Source organism: Oryctolagus cuniculus, chromosome 17 (assembly GCF_051225735.1).
Source record: "Oryctolagus cuniculus isolate XC-2025 breed Fujian yellow rabbit chromosome 17, ASM5122573v1, whole genome shotgun sequence".
NCBI classification, from domain to species: Eukaryota; Metazoa; Chordata; class Mammalia; order Lagomorpha; family Leporidae; genus Oryctolagus; species Oryctolagus cuniculus.
The window spans coordinates 58,911,492-58,923,642 of NC_142883.1; the positions used below are offsets into that span (position 1 = coordinate 58,911,492).

Below are 12,151 nucleotides of genomic sequence, written 5' to 3' on the forward strand. Positions count from 1 at the left end.
ACAATCAGAAAGGCCCCAGTGCTCAGCAAGTTTACCCTCTAGTGGGAAAGAAATGGAGTGAGCACATGAACAAGCATATTCAGTAAATGCACACGGGAAACATCAGCGTTAGGATCATAAGTGGTCCCTGAGGACCTGCTTTGGAGAGAGTTGATCCAGGGCAACCTCAAGGTTTTAAGTTGATTTTGTTGGATGAGATAGCATCATCCATCATTCCAGGGCAAGAATGATATAAACAGAAGGAAGAGCAAGTGCCAAACCTGGAAGAGAAAAATGTTAGGATATGCTGAGAAGAAGACGGTCATTGTCCAGAAGGTCAGGAGTCCAGAGGCCAGACACTGAGCTGATCTTTCTGGAACACTAGCAGAGTATGTGTTTTATTTAAAGAACTCATAGACGCGGATCTGGGGCTGCAGCCCGGCGGAAAGATGCGGCCTTTGACTGAAGAGGAGACGCGGGTCATGTTTGAGAAGATGGCCAAATACATCGGGGAGAACCTGCAGCTGCTCGTCGACCGGCCCAACGGCACCTACTGTTTCAGGCTGCACAACGACCGCGTGTACTACGTGAGTGAAAAGATCCTGAAACTGGCCGCCAACATCTCCGGGGACAAGCTGGTGTCGCTGGGGACCTGCTTCGGGAAGTTCACCAAGACCCACAAGTTCCGGTTGCACATCACGGCGCTGGACTACCTGGCGCCCTACGCCAAGTACAAAGTGTGGATAAAGCCCGGCGCCAAGCAGTCCTTCCTGTATGGGAACCACGTTTTGAAGTCTGGTCTAGGGCGAATCACTGAGAACACTGCTCAGTACCAGGGAGTGGTGGTCTACTCCATGGCCGACATCCCTTTGGGTTTTGGGGTGGCAGCAAAGTCTACACAAGACTGCAGGAAAGTAGACCCCATGGCCATTGTGGTATTTCATCAAGCAGACGTTGGGGAGTATGTGCGGCATGAAGAAACGTTGACTTAAAAAGCCTTCGCCAGGACAGCCGGCCCTGAGAAGGGTCTAGTTTTGTTCCTTTGTGTGTGGTCTTTGTGTGAAGCACCGTGACCTGGTCAGGGACTTCTATGTGTAATACGGCATCGCTGACAAATGCAAGCTGGATTCTTAATGTACACAGTGGCTCAGAAATGAGGTTTCAGATCTTTGTATTTGTGACTCGGTAGAGTACCCCATTACAGATTTGAATTGGAGGGCTTCTTGTGAGTTACAGGTTCCACATTGTTGGAACTGAGGACAAGAATAGCTTGTTACTGTTATCTGTGATAACACTTTGTTTTCTAAACTCTGGCTTTTCTATGTTATTTATTAAAATCAAGAAAGATATTGCCATATCAGAGTAGTAGGCCTCAAATGGAATTTGACTAAGATAATAAGAGCAGTTTATTTAGCTATTTTTCTATACAGTAAGTGCTACGTGGTATAAAACAAAAACTTGGATTCAGACTAGTTCTGCCACCTACCAGCTAGATGGCTTTGGGAGAGTCCTTCAGCTTTAACATGTTTCATTTTCTTCTGTTTAAAAAAGAAAAACTGAAACAGCTTTAACCATCTGCTTAAGAATCATTTCAAAGTTAGAAATCAATTTTTCTTACAAACCTCTTTGCCTACTTGGCTGGCCTGGCCTGGCCTGGACCAAAAGCACTGGAGGCTCTGAAATAATAATTCAGCTTCTTCACCTTTCACATGTTTCTTAAAATTATTTTGTGAAAATATATTTTAAAAATCGGTAACACTGGGGCCAGCGCTGTGGTATAGCGGGTAAAGCCATGGCCTGCAGTGCCAGCATCCTATATGGGCACCAGTTCGAGTCAGCTGCTCCACTTCCGATCCAGCTCTCCGCTGTGTCTGGGAAAGCAGAGGAGGATGGCCCACGTCCTTGGCCCCTGCACCCGCGTGGGAGACCGAGAAGCTCCAAGCTCCTGGCTTTGGATCAGCGCAGCTCTGGCCGTTGCGGCCATTTGGGGAGTGAACCAGCAAGTGAAGACTCTCCTCTCTCTGTCTCTATAACTCTGCCTTTCAAATGAATAAATAAATTTTTTAAAAAACAATAGTTCTAAAAAAAAAAGGACAATAACGTTTCACAGGTTTTTAAGATGTGTGTTGTAAACAGTTTTTAAATGAATATACTCATTTTTAATTCCAAAGAAGATACCTCTAAAAATAAAACAGTTTTGACCACAGAAAAAAAAAAAAAAAAAAAAAAAGAACTCATAGTTCCTTTGAAGGAAAACTTTGGGGGCAGTGAGAGAGAAGCTGCCAAATCCCAGCATTGACCTTGGATGAAAGGGGAGGGGATAGAGACCACAAAACAGGAGAGAGCCAAGCCTCCATTCATTTTCTGAACCATAAGGAGATGCCATCAGCTGTCAGTCTGGGGCAGCTCCTGGGCAGGGGTTGGCTTGGTCGTCCATGCATGCCCACTCGTCACTGCTGTCCTCAGTCACAGGGTCACCTGACCAGACCGTGAACAAGCCTTCCGATCTACTTTAAGATCCGTTCTGATGTAGACCTCAACTGGTAAGTTCTTTCATCTATTTTGTGAGGACTTTCTGCGTGGCAGGTGTTTAAACTGAACATAACGGTCTTCTCCCCTCGTGAATACCCTTGGAGACGCCAAGTATCAGCACTATTTTCCTGCTCATCCATTCATTGAATGACTATGGAGCTCAATGGGGAGACCAAACTCCAGTCTCATTGAGGAGAGCCAAAAAGGGGGGAAGCCTTCGGACTTGAGCCAACTCTATTCTCATCAGACTCAGAAAACTGGAGCATGATCAACCATCCTCACGCCTTGATGGCTTTCTCAAGTGAGCGCAGAAGTGCCCTCAGATCTTGCAGCAACCTCCACCCTCCCCCCACCTCCGAAATGAACCCTGGATAGGTTCCCAAGTGAATCCAGGAAAGTAGAAAGGTTTTCCTATCACACAAGGGAGAACTCCCCCAGTCAAGGGCAACGGAGCCAGCCAGGTTCTGCAGTCTGCCAAGTTAGGGAGTACAAGTTGCACATAAAGCAAGTGCCCCATTCTCTCCTTGAAATTGACAATAAAATGCAAAAGGCAAAGCAAACTCTTCTAAGCAAGCCAGAGCAAATGATAGATGTTGCTCCACTGTGTACAGACTCTCACGCTTGGCTAGGCTTACTGTCCCTAATCTCCCAGGTGAATTTATATAGGTCACTAAAATAGTAGAAGCATCAGCTATCAAACAAAAGAAAAATTGCCCTCTGCTCTCAAACTCCTTGGGAGAATCTTTTTAAAAATTTTTTATGTGTTTATTTATTTGAAAAGCAAAGTGACAGAGAGAGGGAGAGAGAAAAAGATCTTCCATCTGCTGGTTCATTCCCCCAAATGGTCGCAACAGTTGGGGATAGGTCAGGCTGAACAAAGCCAGGAGCCAGGAGTTCCATCTGCATGTACCACATGAGTAAGAGCGAACCAAACATTTGGGCCACCTGTTGCTGCTTTCCCAGGTGCACTGGTGGGGAACTGGATTGGAAGCAAAGCAGCTGGGACTTGAATCTTTGCTCCAATAGGGATGCCAGCCTTGCTAGCAGCACCTTAACGCACTGCACCACGACTTGGGTTCCAGCCCCCATCTTCAGATGACAACATGATAGGCAGGTTCCTGGGATCCACCAATGTGGTCCAACACATGCTTATCAGGTAGGTGAGACAGGAGTCTTGTTGCAGAGAAAAACCAAGCAGCACTGCATCCCAGGCTCCTTAGAGTATGAGGTTGGACAATGGGCAGCTGGAACTGGTGCCTTCTAGTGAGTACTGGAGACAACTGCATCGGTATTCACACCTGTTCCCTATGCTTTCATTTATTCATGGGAACCCTGCCATGTGCTCAAAGCAAAGGGAAGAATTCTCTACCATCCTAAAGTTGACTGTGGTAGGGACCTAGGAAATGCATGCAGACGGATGAATCCCTCTACGGAGTTGCCTGCTCCAAGAGTCACAGGGAGGCAGACAAGGGAGAGCCATAAGAGTTGGCCTTGTAGAGGAGCTAACAAGGTCCAGAGACAGGCCAGGATGGGGACAAGAAGAATGGCGGTGATGGAGCTGATGCTCAGAGGGCCTGCGGAGCCACTTCTCAGGGAAGAATAGTTTAGTGGAAGCAAAAGCATCCACCGGAGAAGTTGTAAGAGCTGAGACTGGAAATATGCACGGTGACATGAATGCAGAGGACTTGGAATGTCAGATCCAGGCATTTCAATTTGATCTGTGCACTCATGTAAAGGACTGAAGGATTTGGGGTTAGAATGGGTGAAATATACAAAGTCAAGTTTTCGTGGTTGAGATAGAAAAATCTGATCACATGGAGTCCTGGTGTCTTGAGATGGCTGGATCCAGGTTCTTATCTCCAGTGCAAGAATTCTAAGACAGTAGGGCTGGAGCTGTGGCCCAGTGGGTTAAAACTTCAGGTTGAAGTGCCAGCATCCCACATGGGCTCCTGTTCTAGTCCTAGCTGCTCCTCTTCTGATCCAGCTTCCTGCTGATGGCCTGGGAAAGCAGTAGAAGATGGCCCAAGTCCTTGGGCCCATGCACCCACATGGGAGATCTAGAAGAAGCTCCTGGCTCCTGATTTCAGGTCAGCTCAGCTTTGGCCATTGTGGCTAATTTGGGGAGTGAATCAGCAGATGGAAGACCTCTCTCTGTAATAAAAAAAAAGGAACTCAAAGACAAGACATATAGGTAAAGCTCAACAGAGACAAGATTTATTTGCATGGAAGGCCGAAGTATGTACTCAAGAGGGAGTGGAGGCAGTTGCAGGAGTGAGCTGCACCCAGTATGATTCAGGGTCCTTTCTGTACGTGATCTGGAGGCATAAGGGGGTGGTGTCTGGGGCGGGGTTTAGTTGCATATTCATTAGAAGCAGAGTGTGAATACCTCCCATTTCCATGCCCCTTTTGTAAATCTAATGTCATGGTCAAGTAGGAGTATCAGCCATAGTAATTTTACTATATTGACATTATGATTAACTGAAGGCCATAGTGGAGATGCACGGTGAATTGGCCAGAGCCAGTTCTGAGCAGTGGCTTCGTGGAAGCTGTGGATTTCATCTGCACACAAAGGGCATGGGGGGTGTGTGTTTGGGTTGTACAGATAGGGGCTTCAGAGACCGGCCAGCTACCTGCTTATCTACACCACTGGTGGGGGACGATCCAGGCTGAAAGCAGATAAGAATCCAAATTAGAGAGAGTATTCAGTTGGGAAAGGGAAAGAATATTCTGTTTGCTGATGATTTAGCATGGATTTAGCTTCTTCAATGACCCTGTGCAGACCACCGTGATAGCAAGGGCTCCAAGGTCATGTTTCCCGCTAGCAGGCAGGCTCCCTGCAGGAGGGGACCTGGGTGTCTCCACCACTCCATCACCAACACGTGGAGCATGGTGCCCAGCACAAGGTGTGTTCCCTACACCACAGTGGGTCAGCTGGACGTGTTGGCCCTAGGTGGAACCGAGCAAAAGGTGTTAACTGAGAAATGACTTTCTAGGGAAGGGACAGGGCACCAACTCAGGTAGCAGACACCGAATCTGGATATGATGGGGTACAGGAAATTCTATCCCCAAAATTCAGTACCTTGGTACACAGAGTATTTTAAGCTGAAGGTCCCTCTGGCCTTCTCCCACCCCGTCTCTCCTCCATCAGGTAATGGACAAACAAATTCTTCCTTGAAACAGGATGCGACACTCAAGGTAGTCACTCTGTGACCTTCTCCCCCACTCCTTCACCAGAGACCTTCATGTGACAGGGGTCCTGTCAGTACCTGAAGGAAGGAATGCTACACAGAGAATCTAAGAAGAATCCGAATAGAAAGGTCCTTGCACTTCCTGCACTTGTCACCACCAGGCCACGCCCTTTTGTCCACCAATCATGTTTTTGCACAACTGCCCATAGTTTTCAGTGTCTTCATTTTTGAAGACCTCTGTGTCACATAAAACTTTTGCTACATAAATTTGTTATGCTTTTCTCTTCTTAACCCATCTAAGGGGTCTCAGCCACAAAGCCAACAGTAGGTAAGGAAATAGTGTTGCTTTCTTATAGATAGGTGGAAAGGAAGACAACCTTCTTGGTAAGGGATGTGACTTATGAGAAGGCACAAAAATCAGCCAATCATAAGGAACAAGAAGAGGAGGGAGGAGAGTTTTGTCAACACCTGCTCAAGATACTGGGACCTACAAGCACCCGCGACCAGGTCTTTTACCCAGAGCAGCTCCAAGAATCTCTTGTCCCTTGGGGTAGGTGCTTATTTTAAAGTCTACAGACACAAATATTGCAATGCATAGAGAAAACCTGAGTTTATTGAGCACAGAATGGTCTGCCCTCTCATCAGCTGCACACAGATCACTCTATGGAAATGCATGTGATGCGATTGCTCATCTTAACAAAACCTGGCCAGGAGAAGAGACTCCCAGATTCTTCAAAGCCCAAGGCCTGCGGCCCTGGAAAAGTCCATTCATCTCTGTTTTTCGCCAAAGACCCATAAGCAAAGAGAACGTTGGATCCATGGTGTCTGAGCTCCTCCCAGCTCTGTCCTATCCTACAGTGGCCTTTGTGGTCTGCAGGCTGAACTGCTGTGCTCAATGCAGGGAAGAAAGCCAGCCTTGAGAGGCTTGAGCTGTGGGGTTATGGATCCCGCATCTCCAGCTGATGGGTTCTGCAGCAGTGATGGGACCTACCATTTGAAGGGAGAGTGTCTCTGTCAGGTTGCTAGGTAAGTGTAAGTCATGGCCAACTAGTCAACCCAGGAGAGCTTAGAGCACTTGCCTCCTGCTAGGGTTGCACAAGAAAATGGGGTGCAGGGGTTTGATGGAAGCTTTGACAGGGGGAAGACCAGATACTAAGTCCTTAGAACTAAAGGTGCAACATCGCAACTCAAAAGCTCTCTGATATTGGCAAGAAGTGAAGAAACATATCTCCTCTGGCCAACAGACCTGCCTTCTTGCATTCTTTGTACGGCTCTATAAAGTGTAGCAGGTGTGATCAGATGCGTAGTGTAGGAAGATACAGGGAAGGAAAAAAGAAGAAGCACTTCCTCCAGTCCCTCCCATCAGCTCTACAGGGACAGGTGCTTGGCCTAGCAGTTAATATGCCTGCATTCCATATAGCAGTGCCTGGGTTCAAGTCCCAGCTCTAGCTCCTGACCTCAGCTTCCTGCTAATGCAGACCCTGGGAAGGAGCAGGTGGTGGGTCAAGTAGTTGGATCTCTGCCATCCACATGGTAGACCTAAATTGAACTGTCCTGGCTTCCAACTTTGATCTGGCTTAGCCTCTATGAGGATTTGGGGAATGAACCAGCAGATTAGAGCTCTCTCTCTCTCTCTCTGTTTTTCTCTCTCTCTCTCTCTCTCTGCCTTGCAAACAAAACAAATAAAAATTTAAAATACAATAAAATAAATGCAACCATACATGAAAATATTCCAAAATGTAGAAAACAAGTATTAAGGAAAACCATGCATAGATTAATTAATTTTTGCACCAATAAACACTTATCTTTTTTTTTTTTTGACAGGCAGAGTGGACAGTGAGAGAGAGAGACAGAGAGAAAGGTCTTCCTTTGCCATTGGTTCACCCTCCAATGGTCGCCGCAGCCGGCGCACCGCGCTGATCCGATGGCAGGAGCCAGGTGCTTCTCCTGGTCTCCCATGGGGTGCAGGGCCCAAGCACTTGGGCCATCCTCCACTGCACTCCCAGGCCACAGCAGAGAGCTGGCCTGGAAGGGGGCAACCGGGACATATTCTGGCGCCCCGACTGGGACTAGAACCCGGTGTGCCGGCGCTGCAAGGCGGAGGATTAGCCTAGTGAGTCACAGCGCCGGCCAACACTTATCTTTTAATCTCATTTTCTCTCAGTTTTGTCAACACTCATAGTACCTTTGGAGGAGTGAATTTGACAAGCTTGATTAACCTACCAATTTCTTGCACAGTTTCCATGTAAATGATAGCTTCTGATTTTTGCCAAGATGGTTTTCCAAGTGTGAATCAATATTGTCATACAAATGGTTAACTGGAGCACTTCAGGAACACTATCCCCAAGACAGTTCTGTCCACAAGAAACAAAATGCGAATCAAAAATGCATGCAACTGATGCCATTTATAATTTCCTAGTAGCTACTCTAAAAATGGAAGTTGCATGGGGGAAGTGGTTCACTCGAAAATGTGATCTATTGAAAGTCAAACAGAGGTTAGCGCTTAGGAAGTATCCGCAGGTGAATGCAATAGTGTCATTGGCGACTGGCTTCCTCAGGGCACTGTCATTCTTGAACCCTTCTGATCCAGCTCTCTGCTATGGCCTGGGAAAGCAGTGGAAGATGGCCCAAGTCCTTGGGCCCCTGCACCTGTGTGGGAGACTCAGAGAAGCTCCTGGCCCCTGGCTTTGAATCAGCACAGCTCCAGCCATTGCAGTCAATTAGGGAGTGAACCAGTGGTTGGAAGACTCTCTCTCTCTCTCTCTCTTTCTTTCTCTCTCTCTCTCTCTCTCTCTGTAACTCTTTCAAACAAATAAATAAATCTTTTTAAAAAATTTTTTTAAGGTTCTGCCAACATCTGTGTTCATTGGAAGGAAAATAGCTGACTTACCTATTCTTAGGGATGGAGGAAAAACCTCCATCAGTGTCTCCCCAAAAAATTAACTAGGCCTGATTGGAAAGAGGACTTTGTTTTCATTGTGTTTGTTTCACATTTCTGGAGGCTTTATTTCTCTCCTTTTTGCTCCCAATAACCAAACATCATAACCATACCACATTTGCTGTTTGCATTGTGATGTCCGTTTGCTTTCTCACCATATGCATTACCATAAAAAGAGCTTTTCCAATTCTTTTACTATTTTCCCCCCTTTGCATTCAAAGTAGTCCTTTGTTCCAGGAATGCTAGATGAATTGATTTTAAAACATTTATCCATAAAGTTAATCGCTACATCAAATTAAATATATAGGCAGTGAAAGGCATCTGATAAATTTCAGTAATCACAGCTATTGCTGAAATAAACAGAAATATGTAGAACACCTTACACATGATAAAGACTGTTATAAAAAACAAAATCAAGCATTATATTAAACTGTGAAATAGCAATCAGTCTCATTAATAGAGAAAGAACACTATAAGATCCAAATGTATTCAGCGTTGCTTTGGAAATTCCAGCTAATAGAAAAGTAAAAGAAAATGAAACAGTGGTATCAATTTGGAATTAAAGAGAGAAAACTATCTTTCATTTACAAATTCTATAACTTTCTGCCCAGAACACCCAAGGGGGCATAATAGTTTTTTAAATTATTAGAATTAGGGGCCAGTGCAGTGGATTAGCAGGTTAAAGCCCTGGCCAAAAGCGCCAGCATCCCATATGGGCGCCGATTTGAGTCCCAGCTACTTCTCTTCCGATCCAGTTCTCTGCTGTGGCCTGGGAAAGCAGTAGAGGATGGCCCAAGTCCTTGGGCTCCTGCACCTGTTTGGGAGACCTAGAAGAAGCTCCTGGCTCCTGGCTTCGGATCTGCGCAGCTCCGGCCATTGCGGCCATCTGGGTAGTGAACCAGCGGACAGAAGACCATTCTCTCTGTCTCTACCTCTCTCTGTAACTCTGTCTTTCAAATAAATAAAACTTTAAAAAAATTATTAGAATTAAAAAGCAAATTTGAATTTCCAAAGCTTTAATAAATACACAAAAATGCAAAACCCTTTGCACTAGTAAAAGTCATTTAGAATTTAAAAGGAGTTTTAAAAATTCTACAAGCAATCAGTCACATTAAAAACCAGATTGCTGAGGGGCCAGCACTGTGGCACAGTAGGTTAATCCTCTGCCTGCGGTGCCAGCATCCCATATGGACGCTGGTTGGAGTCCCAGCTGCTCCTCTTCTGCTTCAGCTCTCTGCTGTGGCCTGGGAAAACAGTAGAAGATGGCCCAAGCGCTTGGGCCCCTGCACCTGTGTGGGAGACCCAGAGGAAGCTCCTGGCTCCTGGCTTCGAATCCGCTCAGCTCTGTCCATTGTGGCCATTTGGGAAATGAACCAGTGGATGGAAGACCTTTCTCTCTGTCTCTCCCTCTCCCTGTCTGTCTATAACTCAACCTTTCAAATAAATAAATGAAATCTTTAAAAAGAAAAAAAAGTGTCAAGGAATCACTTAACAAAAATGTTCTATGTGGGGAATACAATGAAATACATCAAATAAGATCTAAATAAATGGATGAGAAAAACTTCGCATCACAAAAAATATTAATTGTGTTTAATATAACTTCCCATAAAAATCATAAAGGGGTTTTTAAAGAAAATGGACAGTATGGTTTTAAATTTTATAATAAAAAATCAGATATTGCTAAGACATTGTAAGAAAAAAAAAAAAAAAGAAGAGTAAGGGACAGCCTATATGTGAATTGTGTAGTCAAATAGTATGGCGCTGGCCCAAGAATGGACAAGGAAACCAATGGAAGAGTCCAGAAATAGATCCAAGTGTATACAGGAACCTAATCTGTGATAAAGGTGGTATTTAAATTCAGGCATGAAAGAAGGGTTTATTTTATAAGTGAGACTGGAGTAATTGACTATTCATCTAGACCAGCACAACATTAGTCCCTTACTTGAGATCATATACAAAAATAAACTGCAGATGAATTAAAGATCTAAGCAAAAATTAAAACAATAAAGATTTTGGGAGAAATTTTAGAAGAATATTTATATAGCCATTGGATGGGAAAGTCCATACCAAGCAAGAAGCACACCAAAAAGCAGTTAAGAAAAGCAAAGTCAAATTAATGTTGCATTAAAAAATCAAAAATGGCACCGTACATAAAATCCTGGGGCCCGTGATAGACTGGAAAAAAATAATGTTTTCCAATATAGCTGAAAGTGAAAGTGTTGCTATATGCCCTTTGTGCAAAGACAGGCAAACCAATTGTTTCAGAATCAAAGAACTGACAGGCATGTGGACAGACCATAACGGACAGGAAATTAGTTCAAGGCAAAAGTATAAAGGACCCATAAACACGAAACGATGTTTGTGTCACTGAGCCGGGAGTTGAACCCAACCACTCCAACATGGGATGTGCATATACTAACTGTCTCTTAGCCCTTATGTCAAACACCCAGCCCCCAAAACACTATGCTATGGATTTCAAAAACATTTTACACTCACATAAACTTATCTTTTAATTCCAGTTTGCCATGAATTTTGGAAGTGCTTTCACAGGTGTTTTCTAGACTTTCTGGTGTATGTGTGTTTCCGACTGTAGACGATATGGAAGGAGCCACATCTAACTACTGAATTTGATTGTCTCTGGGGGCTGAGTGTGACAGGAGAGACAGGAGTATGACAGCTTTTCCTCATGTATCTCTTTGGTTTGGCATCCTGCAAAGAGAGTACTTTGCTTTTGGAATTATGAGCTACAATTCAAAATCTAGAACAAAATAATTTCATGACCTGCTCTGAGATAAAAAATGATTGCATCTAAGGCTTAAATGGCCCTCATTCCACATTGGAGTCCCATTTATTAAAAGAATAAATCTTCTAATTCCATATATGAAACCTACTGGGAGAAGAATAACCTGATTATGGTGTCTTCTTATTGAGGATAAGGGGCAATGAGTGTTCTCAACCAAAGTAATAATGCAATTTTGAATGAAAGGGATAGCTCTCCGTGGGCAAATATTTAAGAAGAGTTACAAAAGATGTTTACAGGACACGTGTTTAATGCATTCAAATAAAGTTGCATTAATTCACTCATTCATTCAACCTGTACCTGACTTGATCTAGTTCTCCCTTTTTGGCATGCCCAAACCACTCCACCTCTTTACAGTTTGTATTTAATGGCTAAAGGTTGCTCTTATAAACCAGAAGGTTTAGTATCCCCCATAGGCCTCTATCCAACTTAACTGTTCAAGATTCCAAGGGGAGCTTATTCAGTTCAAACATCAAATAAGTCTGAATCTTTCTTCCAAAGGCTAAGAGAAAAAAAAAACCAGGTAGACTTTTCCATCCACTTCTTTGTGGTTCATCCTGACCAACACGCTTGATGAGCACTTAGCTCTTAGGTACAAACTCCTGGTTTGCCTTGCTATTAAGACTGCAATTGAACAAATGCTTGTCCAGTGCTGTGGTGATGCCTTTGCTCTCTTGAAATCTGGACTAGCCCAAGTGACTTACACAATGGACT

At 44.4% G+C, this 12,151-nt stretch overlaps 1 pseudogene across 1 annotated transcript; it reads left to right on the forward strand.

Annotated features, from left to right (window-relative positions):
* Positions 1 to 397: 397 nt before the first annotated feature.
* LOC100349696 (60S ribosome subunit biogenesis protein NIP7 homolog pseudogene) lies at positions 398 to 2,182 on the forward strand (annotated as a pseudogene). The gene has a single exon (XR_016224028.1). The product of XR_016224028.1 is annotated as a 60S ribosome subunit biogenesis protein NIP7 homolog pseudogene (transcript).
* Positions 2,183 to 12,151: the final 9,969 nt, after the last annotated feature.